At 42.8% G+C, this 15,209-nt stretch overlaps 1 protein-coding gene across 2 annotated transcripts in view; it reads left to right on the plus strand.

Annotated features, from left to right (window-relative positions):
- Window positions 1-15,209, plus strand: part of LOC308182285 (uncharacterized protein) — a 163,928-nt gene that overhangs the window by 47,987 nt on the left and 100,732 nt on the right. The window lies entirely within an intron of this gene.

The raw sequence follows: 15,209 nt of genomic DNA on the forward strand, positions 1-15,209 counted from the left end.
CATCCTACAAAATGTGATCATGTCTACCCCCTCCCTCTTTCCCTTAACTATGTGTGAAGGGATCCTGCCAGTTCCTAGAAAGAGGGGAATAGGGCAGGGTGGAGGAACTCACTGCTCCTGTTGTAAAAAATCCTTTAGACATTTTGGTTTGGTTTGGTTGGAGGGGAGGTGGAGCCCGAATGACTGAGAATTTGGCTTGGCATGGAAACAGCCCACGCTGCGAAGCAGGGCATAGGCTTCCATGCAGAGCTGATTTTGCTGTGACTGCGTGTGAGCATTGTAAAACTTGGCGGGTATTTTAATGTGAAGATAAAGCACATAAGGAAGTTACATTGAGATAAACTTCACGTGTCACTACAGCCTATTGAAATCTTCGAGCAAGACCTTTTAAGCTACCTCACATTTATCATGGGCTAGAAACAAGAAGCTACATCTGAGGAACTGCTGTGCTGCAAATTCAAACCTTGCCTTGCCACTTGGAAATGTGTTTGTATGCCATATTCTCAGACAATTTCTTTATCAGGAAACCACCCTACTCAGGAGAGCATGGAATGGTGTGCTTTATTTAGCTGTGTGCTTAACTCATAGAAAGCTATGATACTTGAGGACATTTTAGAAAGTAAGACAGTCCAAAGTCAACCTAACATACTCTGCATATGCATATGCTGCCATTACTGTGTTACTATTGAAAAGTATGACCATTGGAATGGCTCCAGATTCAGATCCTGTTTCTTCCAGTGAAATAATTCTGAAGGATCCAGAGACTGTTTCTTGCTGCAAATTTCTCTTCCACCCTTTTCACTACCCCTCTTCCCCATTTGGGCCATGAACAAAACAATTCCATGTGAGCTTTCATTCTGTTACTGATCCTCTTGGAAAGAAGATCTGTAATGTGTAACTGAGTTGATTTGTTCCAAGTTGTATCTCTTGTCTAGGCATTTCCAAACCCACGATGCTTGGTCATTGCTTTGAAGGAGCATAGGCATCCCAGGAGATGGACACCTTTACCAACCAGCTCCAGATCTCAAAAGATGCCTTTAGCCCTTCAACCTCTTTAGCCAGGTGCTTGTGTGCCTTTAGCTAGTGGCTTTTTTTTTTTTCCAGCAAAGCCTTGTTTGACATAACTGTAAGTAGGGCTTGAGCTCTTTGCCCAGAGCACAGTACGACAATAGCTAGGTTGTCCATGCTGACAGCCAGTGTGGATCCACATAAACCGGGCAACCCAAAACTGGTGATCTAGCTCAGTACCTCAGCTCCAGCTGAAGCAGTAGCAGAGGCTTGGGGAAGGGGGAAATACAGACAGTCATTTCCTTGGAGCTGCCCTGCTCAAGGTCTTAGGTAATAGTAGGGGACACAGGTAGCCAAAGTCTAAAGAAAGAGGAAATTGAAGACTGAAGAAACATACTGTTCCCATGAGCATCAGAGTGCAAACTTGAACTGCCCAGTCTCACGTAAGTTTTCCAGCTAACTCAATTGTGTACATTTTTTCCCCTCTTATATCCTTAGACACGTAGTCAACATCTGGGAGTACTGCACACTGCTCTCTGTGCCCGAGAGGCATTCTGGAAGTCATTTGAGCAGGAAGTGCCACATTATCATATATATGATCATCACCTCACATAACCCTTTCTAAGCACCATTCTTTGGAAAGAAGTCCTCAGATAACCCACACAAAGTCAGGGGCAAGAGGGGAGTGTAAGGAGGCCTCTATGGAGAGTAGGGGACAGTCTTCCTTTGCCTACAGTTGACATGCATCTGAAGCTTCAAGGTGTCTGTTGACACTGTTCCTGCATAAGGTCTACCCTGCCCAAACCCTGTTAGTGGATGGGGAGGCACCTCCATGCTGCACCGAGATCAGGAAGTAGTTTGGATGGAGAAAAGAGGTGTGAAGGGAAGACAGTGAGGGATGGAGAGCTACAACTCTCCTGTAGCAGTTGTGGCAGTGCAGACATGTCCTGAGTGGGGACTACCTGAAAATCCCCAGTTTTGTATTTTTGACTCCAGTGCTTGCTGGGAGCTTTGAATAATTTCATGCTTCATTCTGATACTGAATAAAAACAAGAGAGAGCAGAATTTCTTACAGGAGGGACATGATGGTTTTTAGTCACCTTAGAAAAGGGTGGTATTTGGGGAGTGGGAGGAGCTGCGATTTGAAAACTCCTGTTGGGGGTTAAAAAAAAAGACTAGTGTACGTACACAAGTTTTCATTCTGAGTAATGTTCATTCAGCTGCTTGGTTCATGGAGCAAAGCTGAGGCTACATGGGGCTTGTTTTGTTAAATTTTCACACCATTGCTCCAACCCAGATAATTCCACTGATGTTGCCAGTGCTGAGAGTCGCAATCTTAGACATGTTTCCATTGACTCACTGGCACGCTAACCATTATGCCTTATTCTGTTCTGACCAGTGAGTTGAGCATAGCAGTTGAAGGGCCAGTGGCTAGTGGTTTGAAACAGACTTTGGAAGAGCTGCAAACTAGTTTGCAGCATTGACTTTGGGTGGCTTCAGCTGGAGTTCGCATTGGGAGAATAACTCAAGGATGATTAGAAATCTGCCTCTCTCTGAAATGACCTAACCTTTAATTTGACTTTTAAAAAAAGGCAGCTGCCTGGCTTGCACATTTGATTTTTAGAAAAACAGAAAATGTCAGTGAAGTAGCAATATGAGGTGCTAAGGCTGACATTTTGTTATCAGTTCCTTGCTTTGAAATCTATACTGCCTGGTGATTTTCTTCTTTAGCAGTTCCTAGAAATGCTGCATTTAATCCGTGTAAACAAGTGTTTACTTTCTGTCTTGCCCAGGAGTTGCAGATGAAAGTGATTATTGTTTATCCTTCCTCCCTGGCCCAGCTTTGAAGTTCGCTCTGCTGTGAGCACAGTTTGGGCTAGAAACCTTAAGAGAGATGGCCCTTCCAACCCGAGTTATTCTGTTTCTCTCCTGCTGCAGATACTGTATGCAGCACTGCCTAGCACTGCAGGCATTAGTAGCGCTTTGAAGCCATTAGGGGAAATGCTGCAGTATCCTCTCACCATGCCATGTTACAGCCATGAAATGCAGAAAGACTGCAGTACTTGGAACTAAAATCATAAATGCAGTAGTGTTATTCAAATGAATAACAGTAACCAGCTTAAGGGGGGTTATTTTAGCATCCAGGATCTATACTAAAACAGAGGAAAGAATAGAAAAGCTTTATTTATTATTTGGCGAATCATAATTTGATGTTCCTCCATCTGCAAAGGAGTAACTCATGGACACCCATTTTTTGCCCCTCTCTGAGAGCAGAAGGGGCATATAAGGGTGTTGTCTCACAATACTTCATCTTTATGATGCGCAAGAGTGATTCCATCCCATATAACTCAGGACTGTAGCCAGAAGTGAAGCTTGCATTTCATACTGGGGAAGGAGGCTGGATGTGCGTGCTCTGAACCGTGAAGTCCACTGGACATGAAATGGTAGGGCTGAAGTAGTGGCAGTAGCAGCAGCAATATATGGTCTGATTCCAAGCTAATGCAACCACATCATTATATTTTACAGTGAGAAGAAAGTGTTTTTCATGTCATTGCATCAGTGAGGTCACACATTTCAAACACTTTTTCCATATTTTATTATACATTGTCTCAGAGTGATACTGGCAGTTCCGATAAAGCAGAGTGGCTTGGATGAGTCAGGGAGGCTACACGATCTGAAAGCTGTAAATTGAACTCAATTGCTGATTACTTTTCCAAATCATCTTTGCAGTGTGACATTTCCTCTTATAAGCTTTGTGCATTGTCAATTTTCATAAAGGCGTGAGGATTTGGGGTGCCTTGTTACGTTTTTGAAGTGAGGTTACAGAAGCCTTGGTAGTATTGAGAAGGATCAAGCTGACAAAGGACAAAGATACATCCTTGTCAACTTTTTAGCTCAACGTTATTGCCTTCTTTCAGAGTAATGTGTATGGCGAAGGCTAGAGCTCATTCATTTGCCAAGACTTCCTACTGTTAATGGTATTTTTTCCTAGTGTCTTTCAGTTGACGTTTTCAAAGTACTTTGATTGAGTTCATTCATGTTCTTGAAAAGTAGGAAATGTTTAAAAAAAACTCCTTATGTTACACAGTAGGTCCAGTGGTCTGCCCAATGTCAGACAGCACCTCAGGGTAGGAAACAGATTTTAAATTCCCTAATTTAAACCATTAACATTAGCCTCCAGTCGTGGGAAAGCACACCTTTTCCCACCCCCTTCTTCCTGTCACTTCCCTATGGAGACATGGCTTCAGCTTCTGCTTTGTATTGCTCTTTCTTTGTAAAAGGGAAGGTACTGCTTAAGATCCTGGGATACTAGAGGACACTGCAGAGCCGTTTCCTCTTTGAAAGTAGCTGTAGAAAATTCTGATATGACAGCGCCTGAAATGTTGCTGTGGAGAAAGAAAGCTCTTCCTGCAGTGCTGTTTATGCAAGGTTATCATTAGCCTTTTGGATTATTTTGTAATAGGTTTCTCCCTGAATATATGGTATTAAATCATGGGTTTTGTAGGAAATAGGAAATTCAAACCTCAGGTCATAGAGTCTCTGAGAAAAGGATAAGGAAACTGCACTCATAAACATTAGTAAAGAACTAATTGAAGCAAGCTTTCGTGGTCTGGGAAACTGTCTGGATGCTATGATAAATCTTTTACATCTGCAGTGCTGAAATTAATATTTTGGAAACAGTTTTCAAGTAATCAGTGAACAACTGTCTCATAGATTGATCAAATTACCCCCCAGACTAGGTACAAGCTTTGAGCAGGATAGGGAAAAGAGTGAAATTGTGCAAGGGGATGCATGCTTATCATCTTGCAGGGTTTGTGCAGGCATCATAGGATGTCCACACACAATATTCTGATGTTCAGTTAAGTAATCCAGGAACCTGTCGCTGTCATTACTGACTTCCACAGACCTCACCCCTGAAATAATTTTAAATAGATTTACTAGGGGGCACTTGGCCCCGTTCTGATACAGCCATTTCTCAGATTTGGGCATGAAGAACCATGTATCTTGACAATTATATACATGTAGTAAGAAGTCATGAACAGTTTATGAAAGAAAATGAGGCATTATTTCTTCAGCTCCACTAATAGCAAAGAAGTACAGGCTTTTGTCAGCACAGTGATATAACTGCTCCTCTCCACTCCACACATCAGGCTGTAAAAGTAGCCCTATAGTCAAAGTAAAAGTTCCTGCAACTCCTACCATTTGTGCTAATAAATTCACTCCCTAAAGTTGTTGCAAATTACAGAGCTGTTGCAATTACAGTGACTCTTCAGGATCATTACAATGAGGAAAAGCCAATTTGATGAGTGTTTGCAATTACAATTTCAAATGTCAGGACAGGGCACAGTATTTTTCTAATTACATGTCACTGCTAAAAGATAGGTGTTTTTTCCTAGTATTCTTTGCTAAAAAAGGTCTTTTCTTATTGCTGTTGCTGCTGCTGTAGTTATCACTATTTATTTTAGCATGTATGCCTAAAATCCATAACAGGTCTCCAGCTACAATCCCATATTAAACTGAGTCAGGTAGGGTGCAGTGTCTGAAGGTGAAGCTGCCAAAAGAAGAGAAAAAATCCTTAAAGCTTCAGGAAACGGTGGCATTGATTCAGGAGAGAGCCAGATGCTTCGGTCTGAGTCAGTGCCGAACCTCTTCACAGAATTAGCAGGCAATATTTTTCTAGGACCTTCTTATACATGAGCTGAGTAACTGAATCCCCCTTTTCATCAAAGATCTCCTCATCTATTTTTCATATAGTCATTTATGTCTGCTCTGTGGGCAAAATTCCAGCTTGGCTACTTCTGTGCTATCTAAAATTTGGTGATTCTTTAAATATCTGGAGAGAGCTTTCTTGGAAGAGCAGTCATCACCAGATCATTGAAGGCAGAAATGTTCTAGAGCTTTTTATGATTATCCCTCAGAAAGATGCTTCTTCTGCAGTGGGCTTGTTGGACATTTGAATAAAATTGGTACTGAACGTAACGCATGTGGAGTTTTGAATAGATCTATGAAAAATGACCCTCTCCCTCTCCGAATTTGTTTTAAGTTTGCCCTCAAAATGTGTAACTTCAGCTGATTCTTGAAATCTGTTGTGATAATATAGGTAGGAAAAATCTTAAATTATCATAGAATCATTCAAAGTTATCACAGAATATTTCAGGTTGGAAGAGACCTCTAAGGTCATTTAGTCCAACCTTTAATTATAATGCAGAACAAGTTAGAAAAAGCAATCAAAGTATTTCTGAGCTATTTTTCATAACATGAGAATAGATCAAAAAGTCCTATTTCCTTTGTTTTGTAAATCTCACACAAAGCCTGTTTCCATCGATGGCTCAGTTACCTTTTCTTGCAGTATAATCCATGAGAAACGTTTTAAAGAAGGCCTCAGCAGCCAGCTACAGCACTTTCAATATCTGTGGACTGAATATGGGCCCCTGTTTTCCAGCGGTGTGACAGTAGCCGTCTGACTGAATGGCATTGCGAGGTCACTCAGCTGTGATCCGTGTCATGGAACGGAGATGTTGTGGATGGTGAGCAGGTTTCTCCTTCACATAATTTTGATATCATTAGAAAGCTTTCACATAGCTTTCTCTAGCACATACCATGACCTGCAGATCATAACGTCTCTGTGAAATGCTGCAGGGGAAATTCTGAACTAATCACTCATAATAGCTCTGGACAGGCCCACGGGGTAAGTCTAAGGTCAGGGCTGGATTGATCTTTGATGTGAGAAAGGCAGTAGCTATAATTCGCTTACTGGTCATGGGAATGGGACCGAGCCAAAACCGTTTTTCTCCGTGCTAGATAAGGGGGGGAAGGGGTGAGAGTGTGACTTAGGAGAGTCTCAGTTTTACAATGATGCAAAGGACCGTATCTCTGGGCAGTCATTTACGCCAGTGCAATGCGAATGCTGAGTGGGAACACTCAGAGCTCATGTGTTTTATACCAGTTTTGTGCCCTCTCTCTGCAGACTTCTTTTTGTCAAAATAAAATCTTAAAGAGTTCAGAATGATACCACTTTAACATTCACTAAAGCAGGGTATTGTCTCCCAGTCCATGTTATGTGGAAAATGATGAGAGATGCTTAGACAGTCTATTTTGGCCATATGGTTTGGGAATCTTGATAGCTGGAGTGACAGCATGTCCATTGAAACACAGCTCCTGGTGCCCTCCTTCTGTTTGCATTCTAGTTACTAGAATGATCTCTCTCTCTCTTTTTTTTTTTTTTTTTTACTTTGTCTGCTTTTGTGGTACTGCAGATACTGCAGATGGTGGGGGGAAGAAGCAGAAGCAGGGAGGGTGGGAGAGAAAGTGTGGGGAAGGGGTTTCTGAATCCTGTCACTGCAATTCATCGTGACCTTCTGGATTTTCAGCCCAGCTCAGCCATCCACCACATGTCATGTGACTGTCACCTCACATTATTGTAATTAGCAACTGCCAGCCCCAGAGATTTGATGGTGGAAGTAAAAATGTCTGAGAAGCTCTCTGCCAACTTAAAATTAACCCTCGTGCTGCGGGCAGATCCTTCTTCAGCTATGGTCATAAATAGCTGTTTGCTGATAAACAGCCGCCTGCTTTGTCCTGCCCCAGAAGTAGCTCCTCAGCAAATGTGCTGAGACAGTCCCATGCTCCTGTTGTTGTAATCCAGCGCCCTTGTCTCACCCTGCTTTCTTCTCCTTGTGTCCTCTCAGTGCTGTTTCACCCTCCTTCCTCTCCACACGCCGTCCCTCTTCGCTGGCTCTGAGAAGTGAGGCTGCTAATGAAAGCGATCAAGCCGACAGTCCCAGAGTCTGTGTGGGTGGACGATAAACGTGGCTTTCCATGGCTGTGCCAAATGAGCTCCATCTGCCCAGTCTCAGAAGAGGCCCTGCTGCTCAGTCTGCGTGCGTCTCTCTCTTCCATCCCCTCTGCCCTGGGCAGCTCCTTATGCGAGCACCTTGGAGGTGCCCAGGTCTCCTTACGTACATGTCTCACTTTCAGAGCATCCATGCGTCTTTCTGGTCCTGCAAGCTGGCATCTATTATGGCGATGCCACTCGGTATTTTAGGCCAAATAGTAAGAAGTTTTGTGGCATTTGGGAATGTGGATATTTTGTACCATTCTACCTGGTGCTGTGTCAAAGGTGGAGAGAAGGATGAAAACTGCTCCCTGGTGTAGGACGGAGCTTTGCCTCACCCACCTTCAGTAGCCCTGTGCTTTTTTTACCTCTGCCAGGCAGTTTGGCCCAAATCATTCCTATGAAGAAATGACACACCGTGAGTGTAGTTATGAGGCAGAAGCTTTCCCCCAAACTCTGCCATCACCCAACTGGCTCAGCAGCAGTGGCAGGGAAAGCACTTGCATGAGGGACACATGCTGCCCCCTCGTCTTGGTCAGCTGCCTTGGGCAAGGCAAGGGAGTGTCTGGGCAGCTGGACTTGGCACCCCACTTCTGCTGTGGGCATGTTGTGTGGCTCCGGGCAAGTGTGAAATATGAGTATGTTGAGCCTGATGGCACTTCAGGCAACTCCTGAAATACCAGTAAGAAGTCAGAATCAAATCTCCATGTCAGGCTGTGCTTAGTCTGGAAGATGGCCCAAATTCTGGCCTGTATTTGGGGTTTCAGTGTTCAGCAATCCCTCAAAGTCTGGCTCTGGTTTGTACTGGGTGCTGTTCACTTTTTATACAGGACAACCCTTCTTGCTGCAGGTAGAACTGAAAGCCTACTGAAGCTGGCAGGGGGTCTTCCACTGAGTTGGACTGCCCCCTTCACTGGGAAGCTGGGGGGACATTTAGTGAATGAAGAAGGCAGGAATGAATTGGCTGTGTTGGGTTTGGGTGCAAAGTGGTTTTGGGGCTCCATGGGAAGAAGGCGTAAGAAAAGTAGGAGCATTGCAGAACTACGGCTTCTGCAAAGGTTAAGCAGAACATTTTTGAGCCAGCCTTCACGGGTTTATCTTCCAGTCTGGATAATTTTTAACTTTGTCAAAGGATGGTAAGACAGGCCCAGAAATTATACTGGCACGTGGATTTCCAGCCTGAGATCCACAAGTAAGGTGCTGCTTTGGTCTCCTAGCAGAGGTTGCACTGTGTGTGAAAGGAGAAAGGTGATCTGAGGATTTTCACCTCCCAATACTATTTTTTTTTATTTGTGCTTCCTCTCCGTGTAGAACTGAGGCAATATCTCAGCTGGAATTGGGAAAACAATGACAGCACATGAAGAGCTACATGGAGAGCTACCTGAGCTACCTTAAGCTATAGCAGCACATAAGTAGTAGCACGGACTTCAGTTTGGGCCGTACAAAACCACCTGGGTCCCTGCCCATTTATGTGGCAGCTCTCTCTTTGTGGCAGTTCTGTCTTTGCTCCTGAGGATACCTCAACCAGGTGGATTAAAGCTAGGTCATATATGCCTATTCATGCTACAAGTTCCTCACTTTCGTAAAGGATTATAGCCTTTCTCCAAGCACGACTGGCAACTGCTGTTGTCAAGGCCCTCGTTACATGGCATTGACAAATCTTGCTGAGTTACCTTCTGAGCAGAGGGTGGCGGGAGGTCATTCTTGCTGCTACTCTGGTTAATTATGAGCAGCTCCTGCTCACCTGCTGTGCAGAGGTGACATCACAATGACAGCTCAAAGGAAGGTTGCCTTCCTCCAGGAAATATCTGAGATTTCAAATGAAAAATCAGAATATGGAGAGTGCGACAGTACCTGAAACCCAGTCTCTGTGGTCATTGTATCTGTTCAAATGAATGGAGAACAGACAGGTAGCAAAGATATCCTGTTAGTCCCGCAATTCAGCTAGGTGATGAACTATTTCAGTGCATGTGACAAGCGGAGTTGATGCGGTTCTGTCTCAGATCCTGTTCTGATAGAGTTAACGTAAAACCAAAAATATATTTGCTTGACCTATTCTGCACCCTGGCTCTTAGGCACTGGTTTTTGACTCCGAGGGTGATAAAAAGAGGTTAAGGATAAGGTTATACCCTTTTTGCAGTAGTTCCACATTGCCATAGTTAGTTCTGATCTGTGATGTCCTTTCCTCCTCCCATGTTGTTACAGACAGTTACAATGACAACTATTGCTAGAAATTGCCTATTTCTTAGTTTGCTTTCTCTTGTTTGTGGCACTGGGGCAGAACAGTTCCCAGTTCCTCCGCATCACCACAACAAGGGTGACTGAGAGCCTCTGAAATGTTATTACAGTAGTTGGTCTTTGCATGCTTGAGCCATGTAGATCTTGAACCTGTTCTCAACTTTTGAACATGCAGAATTTACCAACACACCACACAGCTTACCATGCCTTATGCCCATCCACATGGCAGGCTGTTTTTGTAAGAGCTGTCTTGCATTTTGTTGCCAAGCCTGACACTGTGCTAGATCCAAGCAATAACTGCGTTCACCAAGGAGGAAAATGCCTACATGGCTATTACTGTCTTTAGCTTTTCTAATCACAGCAAATTCTGATGGCTTGTCAACTACATCCACAGAATAATGCATCTTTTCTTTGCTGTATGCTCTAGGCTATTTTATTGTATTGAGAGCTCCAACAGCTTTATTAAGACAGCAGACTCCCCATTTTTCTTCTCATTTTAGTGCATTTACAGCCCATGCTCATCATCAGAGATCACTGGGGGTCTCTCTGTGGAAGAATAGCCTTAAGAGTGAATAAACTTGGCATTATTATTTGCTTTATTTGGATAAATGAAGAGAAAATACTTGCAAGCAAATGTAAAGATAGCCATGGAAAGAGTGAAAAAGAATCAGCAGAACCCTAAAAAAAAATCAGAAAACAAAGTTATGTGCTTAGGTTGTTCATAAGGTGAGGCATTAGAAGAGCAGGCGTGAGGAGCAGTAGCAGAATAGTTTGTGCTTGTATTATGTGACTGCCTTCAAGAGAATATGGCATGATTAAGAGAAATCTCTGCTTGCGACTTGAATGCCTGGCTAAATCGTATGTCCATGCAGCTCAGTGCAAAGTGTCAGCACTCATTAGATCTGGAGCTCGTGATTTAAGCTAAGTAAAGATGTGGGTGGATATTTCTTGCAGCACTAGGCTAAGCTGCCTCTGTAGCCATACCCCCAGTGACACTTCCTGGTGGAGCATAGGAAATGGAGGGGTTTGTCTTCAGGAGCCAACAAATTTTCACCACTAGCTGAAGGGAGTGATGGCCAGAAGCTGCCATTCTGCTAACCGTGAGCAGCAGCACCTCATCCTCATGCCATGATGAGCACAGGATAGTTGGCATTGGAAGGCACCTCTGGAGGTCTCTGCTTCAACCTCTTGTTCAAATCAGGGTCGGCAGAGGTCAGACCAGGCTGTTCACAGCATTATCCAGTCTTGAAAACCTCCAAGGACGGAGAATGCACAACCTCTAGTTTTTCCACCCGTAAACAGAACGTGTAAGTTACAGCATATAGCAATGTAATATCTTTGTGACCTGATGAACTTGGTAACAGAATCCAAGCTCCTGCTACTCTGCTACTTCTACACTCCTCTGCTGTGTAGCTGTCTTTATCACTATCCCATTATAAGAGGTATATAGAAAGCTGTACATTTTGCCCATAAAATACTAGACAGCACAGATACAGATGCATGATACACATGCAGTGAGAGTAAAAGATTCTCTTTTTCTCAGCCTCTGTTAGGCTAATTTGCCAGCTCTCACCTGGTTAAATATGAAGCATGCAAAAAACAGCATTTTAAAAGAGTGCATGATTTTATGTTTTTAATGTCAGCAGTGTGTTAGATCAATTGCCTGGGGAACTGTCATTGTCCCTAGCTCAGTAGTGCTGCAACTCTCCAAATGCCCTGGCAACCTTGCACCCAATAAAAGAACTGTGCTAATTGCTTGAAACTCTTTTTATGTCTTCCTTCCAGCAATATTTTCATATATTTAAACATAAGCTTCAGCATATCAGCAGGTCAAGGGAAGGTGCTGGTTTACTAAATCCTGGAGTCCTGGACTGATAAATCCTGACACACAGGGCTTGGTCACAGCTCAAGCTGGCTCTGCTGCTAGACTGTTTTTTATCCTTGAGAAAGTTACTTTGGCTCTTCCTTTTTGTCTTTCTGCTCATTTTTGGCCTTTCTAGCCTGATGCTGTAAGCTTATTTGTTAAGTTACTGTCTCTTAATATGGATTTGACAACGAGTGTCTTGCAACCCCAAGCAAATGCCCATATTCACTAGCTATTAACTATTTGTCTGGTGCATCCTACTGTCTTTTCACAGGAAAACTCTCAAGAGTCTCTATCTTGTCCATTGTGAAGCAAGATGGAAAAAAAAAAAAAGCTTACAACTATTCAGCAGAAAATGAAAAAATGTTTCTTACCCAGCAGTTATAACTATTATGAACCTGTCTCTCTAGACATATGATTTCCCAACATTAAATGAATTTGACATTTACAGCTGCTTTTATTTCTTCCAAGAGCCTTGTCTCTGTTCCCACTTAAAGTGCTGTTGTACTCAGAAAATTGTTAATATTGGCACCATGGGGGACTCCATATTTCTTATGTCAAATTTACTCAGAGCACAAGCATGTGGATCAACAGCAGGAAACTCCCTGGCTTTTGTGGCTTTTGGGTCATGGAGGAAAAAGGCCTTTGCTAACTCATAACCCTGCTAACCTGGATCCTGGGATCTGCCTGAACTGTGCAGGAGTGATGGAGGGTGATGAAGGAGAGCGTGACATACAGTGACAAGAATAGGCTGTGCAAGAAAGGCAGAGACAGCAGGCTTCTCTCCCTCAGCCCGCTCTTGCAGCTACAGAGGATTTATGATGTTGTAACAGGCTTCATCGTGAGTTGAATATGAATAGCACTACTCCCAGACCATAGTACAATCAGCATTTTTGCTGCATTGGCTTCATTGCTTTCCTTAAATACTGGCAGGACTGACTGGCAGAGTCCAAAGCTGCATGCTAAGATCCCTGCAGCGCTGCAGACAAAATAATGACCGAGCTGCAGGAATAAGGAAATGATGTACCCTGTAAGTGCCCTTCATTTAAGTAGAGATTCAGTGGGGAACAGAAAAAAAAATTTGGAGAGTGTTGCCAAAAATTCCTTCTTCCCTGTCATCCACTGCAGAGAAAATGATGTGCATATAGTTACTGCTATGCGAATTGTCTGATGCAGTCTCTGCCCTCTGTGGCAGAGAATTGCTGGCTGCCTTCATACAGAACAGACAGATCCAGATTCCCAAAAGTACGATGCTGGGATGATGGGATCACTTATCATTTCACCAAGATGAAACGCAATTAGAAAAAAAAAGATTTCATTGCAGTATGTATATCTCTTACCAGCATACTCTATCTGTTGTTGTCTCTTGCTTACACTCTAAATAAGCAACTCTCGAGTAAGGATCATTAGGTGTTTGCAGTGCTTAACACAATGGGATCCTGATCTGCCTTCATCTGTCACTATCACTATCACATCAGCATTTATTTGTTTATATTGAATGTCCTTTCAATTGGAAGCTGTGCTGAGAAGGGTAATGATAATACGGATAGAGCACTGCTTTCCTCAGCCATGTCTCTTTGTAAGAATGACTTAGCTTTTTATGGCACCCTGAATGATATTTTTCCACAGATACCAGTGATTATTTTCTGAGCTGGCTTTTCTCTTTTATGCCTGCCTGATGTTTTTTAACACTGTATTTAGTATTTTATAGCTTGCCATTGCTTTCCATTTAAGGAACTTGAGGCATTTATACCTATGATGTAGAGAAATGTTATTATATCTATTTTACAGTTGCAGGAAACTGAGGAAAAGCATAATAAAATTAACTTGTCATCAAAGTCATGCACAGAGTTTATAGTAACATTGGCAATAACAAAAGCAGGTCACCATCTCTTCCCCTATTTTTAGCCGTTCCTTTCTTTTGTATCCTATCTCCCTCCTATCTTCTTTTCCTTCTACCATTTTGCCCCTATTTTATCCTCTCTTTCAGCATGTCTTATGCCTGAAAGTGTTTTTGTTTTCCAGATTTGTGAATCTGGATCTGATCCCCAACCACTCCTTTCATTTGCACATATGGCAATCCATTTACACACTGCCAATCCTGTTTCTCTTTTACATGCTAACAGCTAGGAATTTCACATAGCAAACTCCCAGCTCTTTCAGAGACCTTGGACGCTGGCAGTAATTCTCATCTTTCCTGCATTTTTCTGGTGGCCCATTATAGTGGTGGCATTTAACTTTGTGTTATAGGCATAAGTATTTTGCTTTATGAATAGGCCATTCTGAGAAGCTCTGTAGCTTGAAATGTGTGTAGATTTGGAGCATGTACTCCCGTGTCTGTTGTATGACTACCTGCAGTACTATGTGAGGATGAGGGTGATCTTTCCCCAGCCTGTGTTTAAACAAAGATTACGTGTACAGATTTGCTTTCTGCTGTTCCCACATAGAAACAATCGAAATGCATCCTTCATGAAATCTTCGGTGTTTGCCTTGCAGTGTGCTCCAACAAAGACAGTCAATAAAATATGATATAGCTCAATAAAGGGAGATGTTTAGGGTTTGGGTTTTGTTGGGGTTGGTTGGTTGGTTTTTTAACCCTTAAAAAAAAAAAAAAAACAAAAAAAAAACTTCTGCACCTGTTTATTTCAAAAATCTCTGGGCAATGTGCTCTGTGAAGTAAGAGGAGTCAGCTCAAAATTCTGCAATTCTGTTGACATGGGCACTCTTGGTATTGTTATTCTGATATTAATATATTGAAACAAGAGGCAGCTGCTAAGGAGGAGGGCAGGCTTTTTGCCAATGTAAGGACACCAAGGAAGCTGTCTGCCAGCTTCAGTATGAGAAGAACATTTTTTTTTTCCCCTTTCCACTCCTCTGGTCTTTTCCAGTTCTTCTACTCCTTCACATTCACTAGACAGAGGTGGGAGTTCAGTCTTCAAGCTGAATCAGCTCTTGCTTCCTTCACTACTGCTGTCAGCAGAGCAGAGTTTTATGTCATGACTGGTTTTGTGATGTGGATAGTGCTCCTGTGTATGCTGGGTTGATATGAGCAGCCTTATAGCCCCTTATCCTTTATCCTCAATGCAGCATGCATGCTGAAGACTGCTGAGGCTGAAATTCCTTGGCTATATGTATCTTCTCTAAAATGACTTCTACCCCTCTTTCTCCATTAAGGATATCAGAAGATCTCTGAAGTCATGTCTTTCATCTCAGTATTCTCAGAAGGAAAACTCTTTAAAGACCTGTTTTTCTTCTTACTTGTTT

This window comes from Anser brachyrhynchus (assembly GCF_964034855.1).
Source record: "Anser brachyrhynchus genome assembly, chromosome: 1".
Lineage (NCBI taxonomy): Eukaryota > Metazoa > Chordata > Aves > Anseriformes > Anatidae > Anser > Anser brachyrhynchus.